The sequence below is a fragment of the Hyla sarda genome, chromosome 11 (genome assembly GCF_029499605.1).
Source record: "Hyla sarda isolate aHylSar1 chromosome 11, aHylSar1.hap1, whole genome shotgun sequence".
Lineage (NCBI taxonomy): Eukaryota > Metazoa > Chordata > Amphibia > Anura > Hylidae > Hyla > Hyla sarda.
In genome coordinates this window covers 85,823,991-85,841,216 of record NC_079199.1, presented here as the reverse complement: position 1 = coordinate 85,841,216, position 17,226 = coordinate 85,823,991, and the positions used below count along the sequence as shown (strand labels likewise).

Here is a 17,226-nt window from a genome sequence, read left to right as displayed (position 1 = left end):
ACTTGAGAAAACTTGAACAGATGGAGTTGTATAGAAGACACAAGCCGTGTGGAATGTGCAAACCTGCGCTAGTATTCCGGCAATGGAGAACGGCAGTAGATTCAGTTAGTGCGGCACTTGAAGAGATAAAATCACCGTATGGATGGCAGGTGTATGCAGCGGTGTACAGAGTCCTGGTGGCTAGGCATATATTTCCATAAGATTTCTGCCATGGATTTGGCACAGGATTTAAATGCAGATTCTCATTGAAAACAATAGGAGGCTGATCCAACACAGTTTTCGTGTAGACTTTAGATGGAAGAGTTTATTCACATGCTCAGTCACATTTTTTTATGCAATATACAAAAAATCATGGAAACAGCCATGACATGAATGCAACATGCATATATACCTAAAGAGTTAGCTCACAACTTCAGCTTTGCTACATCTGTCGATGCAGTTCTATCATGCCTAGGCAAAAAATAAAACTAGTGAATTTGCAATGAGAAGATCTGAAGCATCAAGTTCAGACGATAAGTCTAATGAGCAAACAGGGTAAGTAGTGGTGATATAATCTCTTGTCTTGTAAGTTCTTGATCTCCCAAAGTAAGCAAGGCCTGTGTTATGAGAGTGAAGTATTTTCATGGTAATATACATCTGCAGCGTCTCCCTTCCCCATGACATCTGGCCACATGTTGATCTGGAAGGAAATACTTCCCAAGTCTTTAGAGAGCAATTTGCTTGACACAAAAAGAATTTGGCCAAGATAACTCCTCTTCCCAGCTGCGGATCCTCTAGTGTTCAGCAGGTGGACGTAAAGGGTGCCCCTAATTTTAATGCTTTATGTTCCGATCCCCATTCCCTTCCCATAGTGCAGCTTCCCTTAGTTCTTTGATGCATAGAAAATTATGGCAGCAAATGGTTTTTATTAGAAGAAGGTCAAGACAAGTCTGAGGCAAGCAAGCTTAACTTCTGAGTCCCCAGTGCAGGTGAAAAAGAGATATATTGAAGAATGGGTGGGGGAAGGAGAGCAGATGTTTCCGAAGGAAGAACATGATTTTTTTTCTCCTTCTGGTTATAACATCTGAGTTCGGACATAAATCTGCAGCATTTCCTTAGCTGAGGCAAGATGAGGATGGCGGGATGAGTGGAATGCATTCATGAGATTTTATGCCACAGTGGCACGTACACAAGCTGATGTTAAAAGGCTCGTCCGACACTGGGGGTTATGTGTGGGAATCTCTTATTTGTTGATTTCCCAAAAAAACTAAAATTTTTTTTTAAATCAAGCGCATTATGATGTCACCCCAAAACTGCTGGAACGCCAACAGATGGATGCGGTTGGTGCCAAAGAATGTGAACATAATGAGAGATTAACCTAAAATAACATTACTAACCTCAGGAAACCTGAGAGGAATTGGGTTCTATGTATATAAGAGTGTGCACACGGCTGTGCATTGAGATTAGGAGATAATGCTGTTTAGAGAGAGCAGTGAAGAAACTGCCATCTATGGAAGAATATTACTGTTCTATAGACTAGAAACAATTTGTAATGTACATCACAGAAAGTATCTCAGTAATGGAAGTTACCTTTTCTGAACAGTTACTTAGTAATCAGTAATTTTTGATTGCAAGGTTAACCTTGTGGTCCCAATTCCAGCATCTGTTGTAGGACTTTAATAGCTCCTGGAAGCATTGGATTTCCAGGGGGTCTCATGGAGGGGTGGGAAGACACATGGCAGAGGTAGACTGAGGGTGTTATTTGCATGGCTCAACCCTTACCATAATTGGGTGCTCACATTGGTAAGGCTATTGCAGCCTTTTGCTTTTCACTTCTATTTGACTGAAGGGCTATAGACTTCTGTCCGTGTGCTGAACGGTCAGTCCACAGTTGATATATGGTATGCTATGTAGTTGGTACACTTCCATCTGTGCGCTTGGCCTTAACAGGGTATTAATCTAATTTTTTATCTATGGTAGTTGTTTAAGGGATTAAAAATTTAATAATAAGAATGCAAACCTATCATGTGAAACCCACCTTAGGGGAAACAAGCCTTTGGCTAGGTTCGCACAAAGTCAGAAGTGGCTCCAATAGGAAGAGAAAGTTTAAGTTGTTATATTTTTCCTCCTATCTCTCTGGCCGCTCCTTTAGCGTCTCATTTTCTGGCTCTACTTCTCCTCTTCCCCTTGCTGTCGGGGTTCCCCAGGGATCGGTCCTGGGTCCTCTACTCTTTTCACTCTACACATCCCCATTGGAAAAAAAATCAGTAGATTTGGTTTCCAGTACCACCTCTATGCTGATGACACCCAACTCTATACCTCTTCCTCCAACATCACCCCTGCACTCCTACAGAATACCAGTGACTGTCTCTCTGCCGTCTCAGACATCATGTCCTCTTTATATCTGAAACTAAATCTTTCTAAAACAGAACTTCTTGTCTTTTCTCCATCAACTGATACTGTACCTAACCCTGACATTTCCATCTCGGTATGTGGTACTACCATAACTCCCGGGCAGCAGGTTCGCTGTCTTGGAGTTATACTTGACTCTGATCTGTCTTTCACTCCCCATATTCAGTCTCTTTCACGTTCTTGTCACCTGCATCTCAAAAAAATTTCAAGAATCCGCCCGTTTCTCACTATTGAAACTGCTAAAACTCTCATTATTGCTTTGATTCACTCCCGCCTTGACTACTGTAACTCTTTACTAATAGGCCTTCCTTTCTCCAAACTCTCTCCTCTCCAGTCCATCCTTAATGCCGCAGCCAGACTCATCTTCCTCTCCAGCCGCTACCCCGACGCCTCCTCCTTGTGCCAGTCACTACACTGGTTACCAATTCAGTCCAGAATACAGTACAAAATCCTCAGTCTCACACACAAAGCTCTCCACAATGCTGCACCTCCCTACATCTCCTCTCTCATCTCCATCTACCATCCTACACGTTCTCTCCGATCTGCTAATGACCTCACACTAACATCTTCTATAATCCGAACTTCTCACTCCCGTCTCCAAGACTTCACTCGTGCTGCACCGGTTCTCTGGAATGCTATCCCTCAATCCCTCAGACTCAACAACCACATCCATAGTTTCAAACGTGGCCTAAAAACACATCTCTTCAGACAGGCCTATAACGGTCTCTAATTGGCCTCAACATATCCCCAACATATCCCCAACATATCCCCACACCTCTTGTTTGAATAGTTATTGTGTAATATTATGTCTGATACTTGTCTTTGTTTGTACCCCATAATTGTAAGCGCTGCGGAATCTGTAGGCGCTATATAAATAAATAAATAAATATTTCCCATTCCTTGTGAATACACTAGCTTTGGCTCAAAAACTGAAGTGGTAGTTTAAAAAAAAAACTCCAGAAAAAGACCTGTGTGGAGACCCAGCCTTGCACTTTTGTGGCTGTAAAAGGTGTGTCTTTCATTTGCAAAAATGTTGAAAATCCTTAGTAGGAACATATCCTAATGGTATCAAGATAAAAATGTATGAAAGCAACATTCTGAATTATGGCTGTATCTTCTGTATAAAAAGGGAATATCCTGGAGATGTTTTTGAGGTGAAGGTGACTCAAGTAAGTAAAGGACACCTCTAAGTTTAGTATGACCCATGTATTAAGGGTGCTGCCTAGGTGTTATTGTACCAAAAAGTATGATAGTTTGTCCATTTTGTAGACAAAAATTACTTAAAATGTCTATATAGGCAAAATAAGTAGTTGTCCTGAGACTTAAATTTGACTTCTTAGTACAAGCAGCTTCTGAGTAGTGTAAAGTGCAAAAACCAGACTACGAGGGGTTGAGAAGTTTGTAGAGAGATAGTGGATCAGACAAAACCTTGTAGACCAAGTGTTCTGGAAGTTAATAGATGAAGGTAAAAAAAAAAGGGTTTAGAGTAACACAGAAAAAGTCTATAGATGTTCTTTTTCCAGTAGTTCATAGGCTTAAAAGAGTTGTCCGGTGCCACGATGACCCCTTGTTACATATACAGTCCTGGGTATAAATAGGTCATATGAGAGATCTCTGTACTCCTCCCTGATATATTTATACATACCGTATATACTCGAGTATAAGCCGAGTTTTTCAGCACGATTTTTCGTGCTGAAAACACCCCCCTCGGCTTATACTCGAGTGAACTCCCCCACCCGCAGTGGTCTTCAACCTGCGGACTTCCAGAGGTTTCAAAACTACAACTCCCAGCAAGCCAGGGCAGCCATCGGCTGTCCGGGCTTGCTGGGAGTTGTAGTTTTGAAACCTCCGGAGGTCCGCAGGTTGAAGACCACTGCGGCCTTCAACATCATCCAGCCCCCTCTCACCCCCTTTAGTTCTGAGTACTCACCTCCGCTCGGCGCTGGTCCGGTCCTGCAGGGCTGTCCGGTAAGGAGGTGGTCCGGTGAGGAGGTGGTCCGGGCTGCTATATTCACCGGGGAGGCCTCTTCTAAGCGCTTCGGGCCCGGCCTCAGAATAGTCACGTTGCCTTGACAACGACGCAGATGCGTCGTTGTCTAGGCAACGGCTCTATTCCGGGCCGGAAGCGCGGAGAAGAGGCGCCCCCGGTGAAGATAGCAGCCCGGACCACCTCCTCACCGGACCACCTCCTTACCGGACAGCCCTGCAGGACCGGACCAGCGCCGAGCGGAGGTGAGTACTCAGAACTAAAGGGGGTGAGAGGGGGCTGGATGATGTTGAAGGCCGCAGTGGTCTTCAACCTGCGGACCTCCGGAGGTTTCAAAACTACAACTCCCAGCAAGCCCGGACAGCCGATGGCTGCCCGGGCTTGCTGGGAGTTGTAGTTTTGAAACCTCTGGAGGTCCGCATGTTGAAGGCCGCAGTGGTCTTCAACCTGCGGACCTCCGGAGGTTTCAAAACTACAACTCCCAGCAAGCCCGGACAGCCGATGGCTGCCCGGGCTTGCTGGGAGTTGTAGTTTTGAAACCTCTGGAGGTCCGCAGGTTGAAGACCACTGAGGGCGAATGATGAGAAGAGGATGATGAAGGGGGGGGGGGTGTGGGGATGATGAAGGGGGGTGGGGATGATGAAGGGGGGGGGTGTGGGATGATTACAAGGGGATGATGAAGGGGGGATGTGTGGGATGATAAGGGGATGTGTGGGATGATGACAAGGGGATGATGAAGGGGGGATGTGTGGGATGATAAGGGGATGTGTGGGATGATGACAAGGGGATGATGAAGGGGGGATGTGTGGGATGATGACAAGGGGATGATGAAGGGGGGATGTGTGGGATAAGGGGATGTGTGGGATGATGACAAGGGGATGATGAAGGGGGGATGTGTGGGATGATGACAAGGGGATGATGAAGGGGGGATGTGTGGGATGATAAGGGGATGTGTGGGATGATGACAAGGGGATGATGAAGGGGGGATGTGTGGGATGATAAGGGGATGTGTGGGATGATGACAAGGGGATGATGAAGGGGGGATGTGTGGGATGATGACAAGGGGATGATGAGGATGTTAATGACGGGGGTTTGGATGATGACAGGGGGGGATGAGGTATTTCCCACCCTAGGCTTATACTCGAGTCAATAACTTTTCCTGGGATTTTGGGTTGAAATTAGGGGTCTCGGCTTATACTCGGGTCGGCTTATACTCGAGTATATACGGTAGTTATTCGGTTGCCTCTATACCATCTTTTTTTCTAAGATAAATAACCCTAATTCTGAAGATTTTTGGGCACTGTAGTCCTCCCATTCCATGTATTACTCTGGTTGCCCACCTTTGAACCCTCTACAGTTCCACAATACAGTATCTTTCTTGTACAATGATGCTCGACATAGTATTTATTGTGTGGTCTGACTAGTGATTTATACAGTAGTAGAATTATTTCCTTGTCGTGGGCATCTATGCCCCTTTTGATCCACTCCATGATTTTATTTGCCTTGGCAGCAGCTGCCTGACACTGATTGCTACAGATAAATTTACTGTTAACTAAAACTCCTTTTCCATGTCAGTCCTCCCAAGTGTTCTCCCATTTAATACATACTCCCAGCCTGGATTTTTCCTCCCCATCTGCATTACCTTACATTTATTGGTGTTGAACTTCATTTGCCACTTCTCAGCCCAAGTCTCCAGCCTATCCAGATCCATTTGTAAAAGTGTGCTGTCCTTTATTGTGTTAACCACTTTACAGAATTTAGTATCATCTGCAAAGATTGATACTTTACTATACAATCCCTTTACAAGGTTATTAATAAATATATTAAAAAGAAAAGGACCCAAAACTGGCCCCTGTGGTACCCCACTAGTAACAGTCACCCACTCATATGTGCCATTAATAACCACTCTCTGTTTCCTATCACTGAGCCAGTTTCTTACTCACTTACACACATTTTCCCCCCTAGCTAAAGCATTCTTATTTTATGCACCAATCTTTTGTGTGGAACTGTATCAAATGCTTTAGAGAAATCAAGATATACAACATCCAGTGATTCCCCCTGATTCAGTCCTTGAATTTTGGATTTAGGGGTCTGTCTATTACACTATTTAACCCCCTTAGAACATGCGGGTGAATGCCATCTAGACCTGGGGATTTGTCTATTTTAATATTTGTAGGAGGCACGGTACTTCTTCCTGGGTTAGACAGGTGACCTGTACTTCTTTCTGGGTTAGACCGGTGACCTGTACTGGGGAGTTTACCTTATCTTGCTGTATTTCACCTGCCATTTCATTTTTCTCTGTGAACACAGTGGATAAGAATCTGTTTAATGTATTCCTTTTTTCCTTATCACCCTCTTTAATTCCTCCCTCATCACTTTTTAAAGGACCATCACATTCAGTTAAAACCTTTTTACCATTTACGTAATTAGGGTAGGGTCACAAGTGGTGTTTTTTGATGCTGCATATATTCATACCCCTTACTGCGTATCAGAATCAGCTGTAGCAAAGATGCAGCAAAATATGCAGCAAATTACGCCACTGGTGACCCTACCCTTACAGACCATTTTGGGGTTAGTTCTACACTCTTTGGTAATGTGTCTCTCTGTCTCCAGTTTTGCAGCTTTAACCTCTTGGGGACGCAGGGCGTATGCATACGCCCTGCATCCCCGATCCTTAAGGACTCAGGGCCTACCTGTACACCCTGAGCCCGGTCCCGGTGCTTAAAATGGGGTCACGCCGTGACCCCGCATCACACCGGGTCGGTCCCGGCTGCTATTCATAGCCGGGACCCTGGGCTAACAGCGCGAGGCACCGATCGTTGTGCCACGCGCTATTAACCCTTCAGATACGGCGGTCAAAGTTGACCGCCGCCTCTGAAAGTGAAAGTAAACGCTTCCCGGCAGCTCAGTCTGGCTGTTCCGATCAACTGGGACCCAGGCAGAGGTCTCCTTACCTTTCTCCGCGGCTTCCGATCGGGGTTTGATTGCTCTAAGCCTGAGCTACAGGCTTGAGCAATCGAGCCCCTATCTCACTGATCCGTGCAAAGCTATGGCTTTGCAGGGATCAGCATAAGAGATCAGTGTGTGCATTGTTATAGGTCCCTATGGGAGTTATAGCACAGCAAAAAAAAAAAAATTATAAAAAGTTTGAATCACCCCCCTTTCCCATAAAAAAACAGTGTAAATAAAAATAAACATATGTGGTATCGCCACGTGCGGAAATCTCCAAACTATAAAAATATATCATTAATTAAATCGCACAGTCAATGGCGTATGCGCAAAAAAATTCCAAAGTCCAAAATAGCGTATTTTTGGTCACTTTTTATATCATGAAAAAATGAATAAAAAGCAATCAAAAAGTCCCATCAATACAAAAAGGATACCGATAAAAACTTCAGAACAGCGGCCCGTATGCGGAAAAATAAAAAAGTTATAGGGGTTAGAACATGAGAATTTTTAACATAGAAATTTTCCTGCATGTAGTTATGATTTTTCCGAAGTACGACAATATCCAACCTATATGAGTAGGATATCATTTTAACCTAATGGACTTACAGATAAGGTGTTATTTTTACTGAAAAATGCACTGCGTAGAAACGGAAGCCCCCAAAAGTTACAAAATGAAATTTTTTCTTAAATTTTGTCGCACAATGAATTTTTTTTCCGTTTCGCCGTGGATTTTTGGGTAAAATGACTAATGTCACTGCAAAGTAGAATTGTTGGTGCAAAAAATTTGCCATCATATGGAATTTTATGTGCAAAATTTAAAGTGTTATGATTTTTAGAAGGTGATGAGGAAAAAATGAAAATGCAAAAACGGAAAAACGCTGAGTCCTTAACCCCTTAAGGACCAAGGACGTATCGGTACGTCCTTGGTCCTGCTCTCCTGATGTAACGCGGGGTTACACAGTAACCCCGCGTCATATCACGGCGGGCCCGGCGTCATAGTGAAGCCGGGACCCACCTCTAATAGCGCGCAGTGCTGATCGCGGCGCCGTGCGCTATTAACCCTTTAGCCGCGCGCTCAGAGCTGAGCCGCGTGGCTAAAAGTGAAAGTTGCCGGCTAGCTCAATCGGGCTGTTCGGGATAATCGTGCGGCTAATCGCGGCATCCCGAACAGCTTACAGGACAGCGGGAGGGCCCCTACCTGCCTCCTCGCTGTCCGATCACCGAATGACTGCTCAGTGCCTGAGATCCAGGCATGAGCAGTCATGCGGCAGAATCGTTGATCACTGGTTTCTTATGAGAAACCAGTGATCAATGATGAAGATCAGTGTGTGCAGTGTTATAGGTCCCTATGGGAGCTATAACACTGTAAAAAAAAAGTGAAAAAAAAAAGTGAATAAAGATCATTTAACTCCTCCCCTATTAAAAGTTTGAATCACCTCCCTTTTCCAATAAAAAAAAAAACACAGTGTAAGTAAAAATAAAAATAAACATATATGGTATCACCGCATGCGGAAATGTCCAAATTATAAAAATATATCATTAATTAAACCGCTCGGTCAATGGCGTGCGCGTAAAAAAATTCCAAAGTCCAAAATAGTGCATTTTTGGTCACTTTTTATATCATTTAAAAATGAATAAAAAGCAATCAATAAGTCCTATCAATGCAAAAACCGTTAAAAACTTCAGATCACGGCGCAAGAAATGAGCCCTCATACCGCCCCATACATGGAAAAATAAAAAAGTTATAGGGGTCAGAAGATGACAATTTTAAACATATAAATTTTCCTGCATGTAGTTATGATTTTTTCCAGAAGTCCGACAAAATCAAAGCTATATAAGTAGGGTATCATTTTAATCGTATGGACCTACAGAATAAAGATGTCATTTTTACCGAAAAATGTACTACGTAGAAACGGAAGCCCCCAAAAGTTACAAAATGGTGTGTTTTTTTTTCAATTTTGCCGCACAATGATTTTTTTTCCCGTTTCACCGTAGATTTTTGGGCAAAATGACTGACGTCATTACAAAGTAGAATTGGTGGCGCAAAAAATAAGCCATCATATGGATTTTTAGGTGCAAAATTGAAAGAGTTATGATTTTTTAAAGGCAAGGAGCAAAAAACGAAAATGCAAAAACGGAAAACCCCCCGGTCCTTAAGGGGTTAAGGTGAAAATAGGCTGAGCCCTAAGGGGTTAATCTGTTTTTACATATTTTTTTATGTTATGTTCTCCTTTAAGTTACCTCCATCCTGTACTATATGGGACTCTGCACACACCAATTATATGAGCAACTTACATATGGCAAAGTGGTAGAGCTGCATCACTCACTGCAGCCTCTTGTGCCCTGCTAAATGGGGCTGTGCATATGTTTCAGTCTTTGCACCCATCAGGGCATAACATGTGCGCCAAGCAGCTCTCACAGCTGAGTGGTATTAGCAATGCATTCCTCTACGTGACAGGCCAAACGGCACAGTTAATACCCTAAGCTAGTGAGAGTCTCCCAGATACAGATGGGATGTACATTGCCAAATCGGCCATTTAGAGCAGGTCACATATGAAACACACATGAAATACTTCAAATGAGTCAAGGTAAATAGTGCTAACTACATATGCCTCTTACCTCTAACCTGGAAGGAACTCAAAAAATGTCTAATCCATATGTGATGGCAAACCTGAGGGTCAGTAATTACTAAAACACATGTGCAGAGTATACAAAGAGCAACAAAATAACTAAATTGCTATAAAATAATGCATTAATTCTCCCGGGAAGATAACATTGTTGTAACAATGGTAAAATGGAAAAAAAAAACATATTTCTGCATCTTGGGTAACATATAAAAAACTATGTTTTTAATTAAAATAAAGATGAAATTTATACATGATACATATAGTCTTTTAGGTCTGTTGTTCTTCATCCCCTGCATTGAGGGTATGTTCATGAGTACTATACTTGGTGCAGATTTCATGCACAAAAATCTGCCTTTACATCAATTCAGCAAATGTGTGCTCCGATAACTCGTAGCTAGCGGAGATTTCAACAGCAGTCTATGCTGTTTTGGCAGCGTAAACTGCGACAAATTTTGTGAGCTGGGGCAGGCATGCCTGTTAGCACTCCCACTTTTTGCTAAGCCATGCCCCTTGTATATTTGCTGGCAAAAATGGTAAAAAATCGCACAACATCTGCAACTAGTGCAGAAATGGTGTGATTTTTTGTCAGGTTCACCGCTATTTAAAAAAAAATACCATGTTACCTTACCGCCTAAATTATTGGGGAAATTAATAAACTTTGCAGAGGGAACTATTACATTTACTAATCAAGATATTTTTATTACGGTTCTCATATAGATGTATATCAATCCTACTATATAGTTCTAGAAATATAAAATGCATTAATGATTTTGTATAGATGTAGATGTGTTTTTTATGGCACTAAAGTCCTAACTGACCTTATTTTGACATTTGTGCTGGTCTTGAACTCAGAATTAGCTAAGTGCCCAGGAGGTGGCACATTTTTTGTTAAAAAGGTTGTCCTATTGTTACGCCGAGCGCTCCGGGTCCCTGCTCCTCCCCGGAGCGCTCGCGGCGTTCCTCTCTCTGCAGCGCCCCGGTCAGACCCGCTGACCGGGAGCGCTGCACTGACACTGCCGGCGGGGATGCGTTTCGCATAGAGGGACGCGCCCGCTCGCGAATCGCATCCCAAGTCACTCACCTGTCCCGGTCCCCGGCTGTCACGTCCTGGCACGCGCGGCTCCGCTCCTTAGGGCGCGCGCACGCCAGCTCTCTAAGATTTAAAGGGCCAGTGCACCAATGATTAGTGCCTGCCCCAATCAGTCTAATTAGCCTCCACCTGCTCCCTGGCTATATTACCTCACTTCCCCTTCACTTCCTTGCCGGATCTTGTTGCCTTGTGCCAGAGAAAGCGTTTATAGTTTCCCTTACGTCCTAACCAGTAGCACAGATGGGGTATTCCACCCCCCGCGAACTGGTAGGACAGATGGAATTTTTATTGATTAATAAACTAATTAGCAAACCACACCCACAATACCCTGTATAAAGGAGGGGTCACCCTCTGTCCCCTTGTGTTTTTTTCTGTCCTCCCGGACAGTGGGACAGATGGTGACCCTCCGTGCTTAGGAGGTGTTCTCTCTTTTTTTCACTGCCAGTTACTGGCTCCCCTTGAACAGCCTTCTGCGGCTGTGGGGAATAAATCTATAGTTAGCTCTGCTCACCTTCGGGCAGGCTCTCTCCTTGGCTATCCCTCTGATGCCGACCTGGCTCTGAGGTTCCGCCCACCGGCCCGGCTCTCTATGTGCGGCTAAGCCCCGCATCTCGGGCCGGCAGAAGTGACGTCAGCGGCGTCTTACATCACTTCCCCTCCTTTTTTCTTTTCAAAAAAAAAAAAAAAAGTAAAAAGGGGGGCATGAGAGGAAAGAACAACTTTTTCCTATGTAGAGATTGTTTCCCCAGGCGGGGGGTTTTCTCTCTTCCAGTCACTCTTTAGAATAGACTATTTTCAGGTTACTCCGCCCTAGTGGGCGGAGCTTCCTTTAGGCGCCAATTTTGAAGGGTATTTAATCCCTTCCAGAGTGCAGCTCAGTCTCTTTGAGTCCAGATGCTTTGGCTTGTCCACGTATCTGTCTTTGAGATTGTGACCTTAGGCCTGTACTGTCCCTGCGGAAAGTACAGTGACTTATTTTTTCACTCGCGCTTTTGCTGCTTTTTGGTAGTCTTCTTTGCTTTAGATTTTTTGAATCTTTTTTCTCTGAGCTTGCTTAATAATTAGTAATATCAATATCTTCCTCAGATTATGTCTACGGAAGGCTCCGCTGACCGTGAAGGTCCTGGAAAAAGGACCTCCAAGCGGAAACACCTCGCTTGCCATGATTGTAGTGTTCCGCTAGAAGATTCTTATGAATTTTCTAGATGTCCACCTTGTAGGGCCAAGACTCTACCCTCCCATCTGGCGGAACCTACTGTGCAAGATATGTATGTGTGGGTTTCCACGAATATGTCTGCTATGCATGCATCCATTGAGGAATTAAAGCAAGCTGTTGCTCAGAAACGTCCCAGACCAGCCTCTCCTCCTAGAATGGATGTATCTATGGGACCGGATAAAGAAGATCCTACATCATCCTCTTCCGATGAGGAAGAGACCATCCCTTATTTTTTTCCGCTGGAAAAAACCCAGCGACTTTTGAGATCCATCAGGTCGGGGGACCAGGATGTTGATCCCGGGGAAGCTTCCTCCTCCGCCTCTAAGGGGCCTAGGGCCTTTAAAGCGGACGAGACCCTATTGTCTGTACTTAAGACAGAATGGAAAAAGCCTGAAAAAGGCCCGGTCTTGTCCAAACGTTTCAAGACCATGTTTCCCATTAGGGAAGATCAGCTGGCCTCATGGGGCTCTGTTCCCAAAGTGGACATTGCTGTTGCTAAAATGTCCAAGAGAACCTTGGTTCCTTCAGAGGATGGGTCTTCCCTCCAGGATCCAATGGACAGAAAAGCTGATTGCGCTTTTAGGCGCTCATACTCGACAGCAGCTGCCTCAGCTTCAGTCTCTATTGCCAGTTCAGAAGTGGCAAACTTCCTGAAGACTCGCCTCTCCTCCATTCAGGCGGATTTAGACCAGGGGGTCCCTAGAGACGAGATTTTGGCCTCCTTCAAAACGGCCAATCTGGCCATGGATTTTCTTTGCGATGCTGCTATACAGCAGCTAAAACTGGCTTCTAAAACTATGGCCTTGTCTTCCGCCGGACGTCGTCCTCTCTGGTTAAAGCCGTGGAAGGCTGACAACTCCTCCAAGCATACTCTTTGTAGTATGCCTTATGAACCCGGCATTTTGTTTGGTAAAGAGTTGGACCGCATAATGGAGGGCCTGTCTGACAAAAAGGGAAAGTCCCTTCCTCAGCAGTCCTTTCGCGGTCGGGGCAGGCATTTTGGGGACAGATCAACTGCCCAACCTAGACCCCAGAAGGAGTGGGGTAATCAACGCCGGGGCGGTAAGCGCTCCCGTGGTCCCAAGGAGAGAAGACTCTGACTATGGGCTTCTAGGAAGCTCTGGGTTCCCTGCCGGGTTGACCTCTCCAGTTTCCCATCCTGCCCCCCATATTCCTGTAGGCGGCCGCCTACATCATTTTTTAGATGCTTGGACTCTACTTATTCAGGATCCTTGGGTCCTGAGAATAATTTCAGTTGGTTATTCAATAGATCTTGTATCAATTCCTCCTTCCCGGTATGTGCAAACAAGAGTTCTTCCCCCAGTCAAGCAGTCGGTTCTAGAGTCTTACATTCTGGAGTATATCCAGAAAGGTGCCCTGGAGGAAGTTCCTACACCGGATTGGGGGGCAGGGATCTATTCCCCAGTCTTCCTTGTTCCCAAGCTAACGGGAGACTGGCGGATGATTATAGATCTAAGATTTTTCAATCAGTTTGTAAAGCACAAACGCTTTCGCATGGAAACCATTCAGTCTGTGGTCAACCTTATCTCGCCAGGAGATTACCTGGCCACCCTGGACTTAAAGGATGCTTACCTCCATATCCCTATTCATCCTGCATCCAGGAAGTATTTAAGGATCGCTGTTCAGGTAGGGGGAGTTCTAAAACACCTCCAGTTTGTAGCCCTCCCGTTTGGGATCTCTTCTGCCCCTCACACTTTTACCAAGGTTGTGGTGGCTGTGGTAGCTGCTCTAAGGCTCCAGGGGCTCAGCATTGTTCCCTACCTAGACGATTGGCTCCTCAGAGCTCCATCTCAAACGATCCTGTCCCAACATCTCCAGCTAGCCGTATCCTTCCTTCATCAGTTGGGTTGGATAGTCAATTGGGCCAAGTCCAATTTCCTCCCGACAACATCAGTGAGGTTCCTTGGTTTCATAGTCGATACAATCTCAATGACACTCTACCTCACTCCCGAGAGAAAACTCCGGGTTCAAGAATCGGCTCAACATCTTTTAATATCCCGGAAAGTGTCTATTCGCACTCTCATGCGGATGTTGGGACTTATGTCCGCTACCGCAGACGCGGTACCTTGGGCTCTTTGGCATCTTCGCCCTCTCCAAGCAGAGGTTCTTGCCATTTGGAATCACCGGCCATCCGGCCTGAACAGGTGTCACTCCCTGTCTTGCGCAACCCGTTCTTCTCTGAGGTGGTGGTCTCACCTAGAGGACGGCCGGTCCCTGATCCAACCCTCTTGGATCATACTTACTACCGACGCATCCCTTGTAGGTTGGGGAGCGCATCTTCAGGATCTGACAGTGCAAGGTGCATGGTCTCCTCAGGACAAACTATTAACCTCCAATCTCCTGGAGATTCGTGCAATCAGGCTAGCATTGCTGCACTTTGCTTCTGTCCTCCAAGGGAAAGCTGTCAAGATCCAATCCGACAGCATGACGGCTGTGATGTACATCAACAAGCAGGGAGGCACTCGGTCACAAAACCTCCTCAGAGAGGTGGGTCTGATCTTGGATTGGGCAGAAAGGAACCTCACCCACCTGTCCGCGGTTCATATTCGAGGTTCCCTCAATATGATAGCCGACCGCCTGAGCAGAGGACTCCTAACCGCAGAATGGTCTCTCCACCCAGTCATATTCAGAGAGATAACGCTCAGGTGGGGTGTGCCAGAGATAGACCTCATGGCAACGAGGTTCAACTCCAAGTTGGAGAGGTTCTGTTCCCTTTACAGGGAAGACAACCCGGTGGCAATAGATGCTTTCTCAATCCCGTGGAGGTTCAGGCTGGCCTACATCTACCCTCCAATTTCCTTGATCCCAAGGGTATTGATGAAGATCAGGCAAGACCAAGCATCCGTCATAGCCATAATCCCATTTTGGCCCAAGAGAGCTTGGTTCACCCAACTCTTTCAGATGAGTCGGGGACAATTTTGGAGGCTTCCCCCAGAGCAAGCATTAGTGTCGGGGGACACGCACAGCTGCTCGAATCTTCAGATGTTCAACCTGACAGCCTGGAGGTTGATCAGTCCCTTCCACATTTAGAAGGGCTTTCCAGTGCGGTCTTGAAAACACTCTCACACTCCAGAGCGGAGTCAACCAATAAGACATACAAAAGAATCTGGACAATTTTCCAATCTTGGTGCTCCAAGAAGCAAGTTGGAAGAGATATAGCTGCTCCTACCATTCTCAGCTTTCTCCAGGATGGACTAGACAAGAATTTGTCTCCTTCTACTCTCAAGGTCCAAGTTTCGGCCATTTCGGCTTACATTAATAAGCCTTTATTTCAAGACCCACTGATCAAAACATTCTTGAGAGGGGCCTCAAGGTTGAAACCTACAATTATACAACCAGTTCCCACTTGGGATTTATCAGTCGTACTCAAGGGACTGTCATCTCCTCCCTTTGAGCCTATGGAGGACGTGGACATAAAGTTTGTTACCATTAAAACAACTTTTTTACTGGCTATAACATCTGCCAAGAGAATTGGTGAATTACAAGCGCTCTCTGCGTTTGAACCCTATACAAGATTCTTGCCAGATAGGGTACTTTTGAGATTTATTCCATCTTTTATCCCTAAAGTACCATCCTTCCAGAACATAAATCAAATAATTTCTCTTCCAGTCCTAGCTCCACGTCCATCCACTGACGAAGAAAGAGGCCTGCATTGCCTCGATATTTCTAGATGTCTCCGGATCTACTTAGAAAGATCTAAGCTGTTTAGGAAGGATGAAAATCTACTAATCCTTTTTGCAGGGGCCCGGAAGGGTCACAAAGCCTCTAAACCTTCCATCAGTAGATGGGTAAAAAATGCCATTTGTGAAGCAATGGTATCTCAGAACATGGAGCCTCCTGAGTTCGTAAGAGCTCATTCTACCAGGTCTGTATCTACTTCCTTTGCGGAAAGGAATTTAGTTCCCTTGGAACACATATGCAAGGCTGCATCCTGGAGTTCACTCTCCACCTTTATCACCCACTACAGGCTTGATAGTAGAGTTGCCGATTACTCTTCCTTTGGACGGTCAGTATTATCTGCCGCCAGGCATGGGAGCCCTCCCTCATAGGGTATTCTGCTTGCCATATCCCCATCTGTGCTACTGGTTAGGACGTAAGGGAATCGTTAATTTCTAACGATAATTTGTTTTCCCTTAGTCCTAACAGTAGCACAACTTTCCCTCCCTAGTATTATTATTATTATTATTAGTTCTTCTTGTTACAACACAAGGGGACAGAGGGTGACCCCTCCTTTATACAGGGTATTGTGGGTGTGGTTTGCTAATTAGTTTATTAATCAATAAAAATTCCATCTGTCCTACCAGTTCGCGGGGGGGTGGAATACCCCATCTGTGCTACTGTTAGGACTAAGGGAAAACAAATTATCGTTAGAAATTAACGAGTTTGCCTTACCAGTGTTCCTGACCTCTTGCTATCGCCATTGACTACGAATCTTGCCGCCTGCCCCGACCTTCTGCTACATCTGACCTTGCCTCTGTCTAGTCCTTCTGTCCCACGCCTTCTCAGCAGTCAGCGAGGTTGAGCCGTTGCCGGTGGATACGACCTGGTTGCTACCGCCGCAGCAAGACCATCCCGCTTTGCGGTGGGCTCTGGTGAATACCTGTAGCAACCTAGAACCGGTCCACCGACACGGTCCACGCCAATCCCTCGCTGACACAGAGGATCCACATCCAGCCTGCCGAATCGTGACACCTATGAATATTGATTTTAGTCCACATCAGAACAGCAGAAAAGACGAATGTCTTCCTGCTGATCTGCCCGATGTTTTGAGGACACGTCTGAACGCCAGATGCGATGAGTGCCAGTCATCTTCTCTGCTGCTCTGATGTGGTTTAGACAAATATATATATATATATATATATATATATATATGCTGTATGTGAATAGAGCACCACCAGGACTGGCAGATAGATTCTGTTCCTAGGATGCAGTGTTGTTGTCCACT

The 17,226-nt window shown here is 45.2% G+C and overlaps 1 protein-coding gene across 1 annotated transcript in view; it reads left to right on the top strand.

Moving 5' to 3' along the window:
* The first annotated feature begins 4,520 nt into the window (after positions 1 to 4,520).
* HJV (hemojuvelin BMP co-receptor) overlaps positions 4,521 to 17,226 on the top strand; it is a 35,227-nt gene continuing 22,521 nt past the window's right edge. The window contains exon 1 of the mRNA XM_056546662.1: positions 4,521 to 4,623. The gene's annotated coding sequence lies outside the window, so the exon portion shown is untranslated. The remainder of the gene's footprint in view (positions 4,624 to 17,226) is intronic.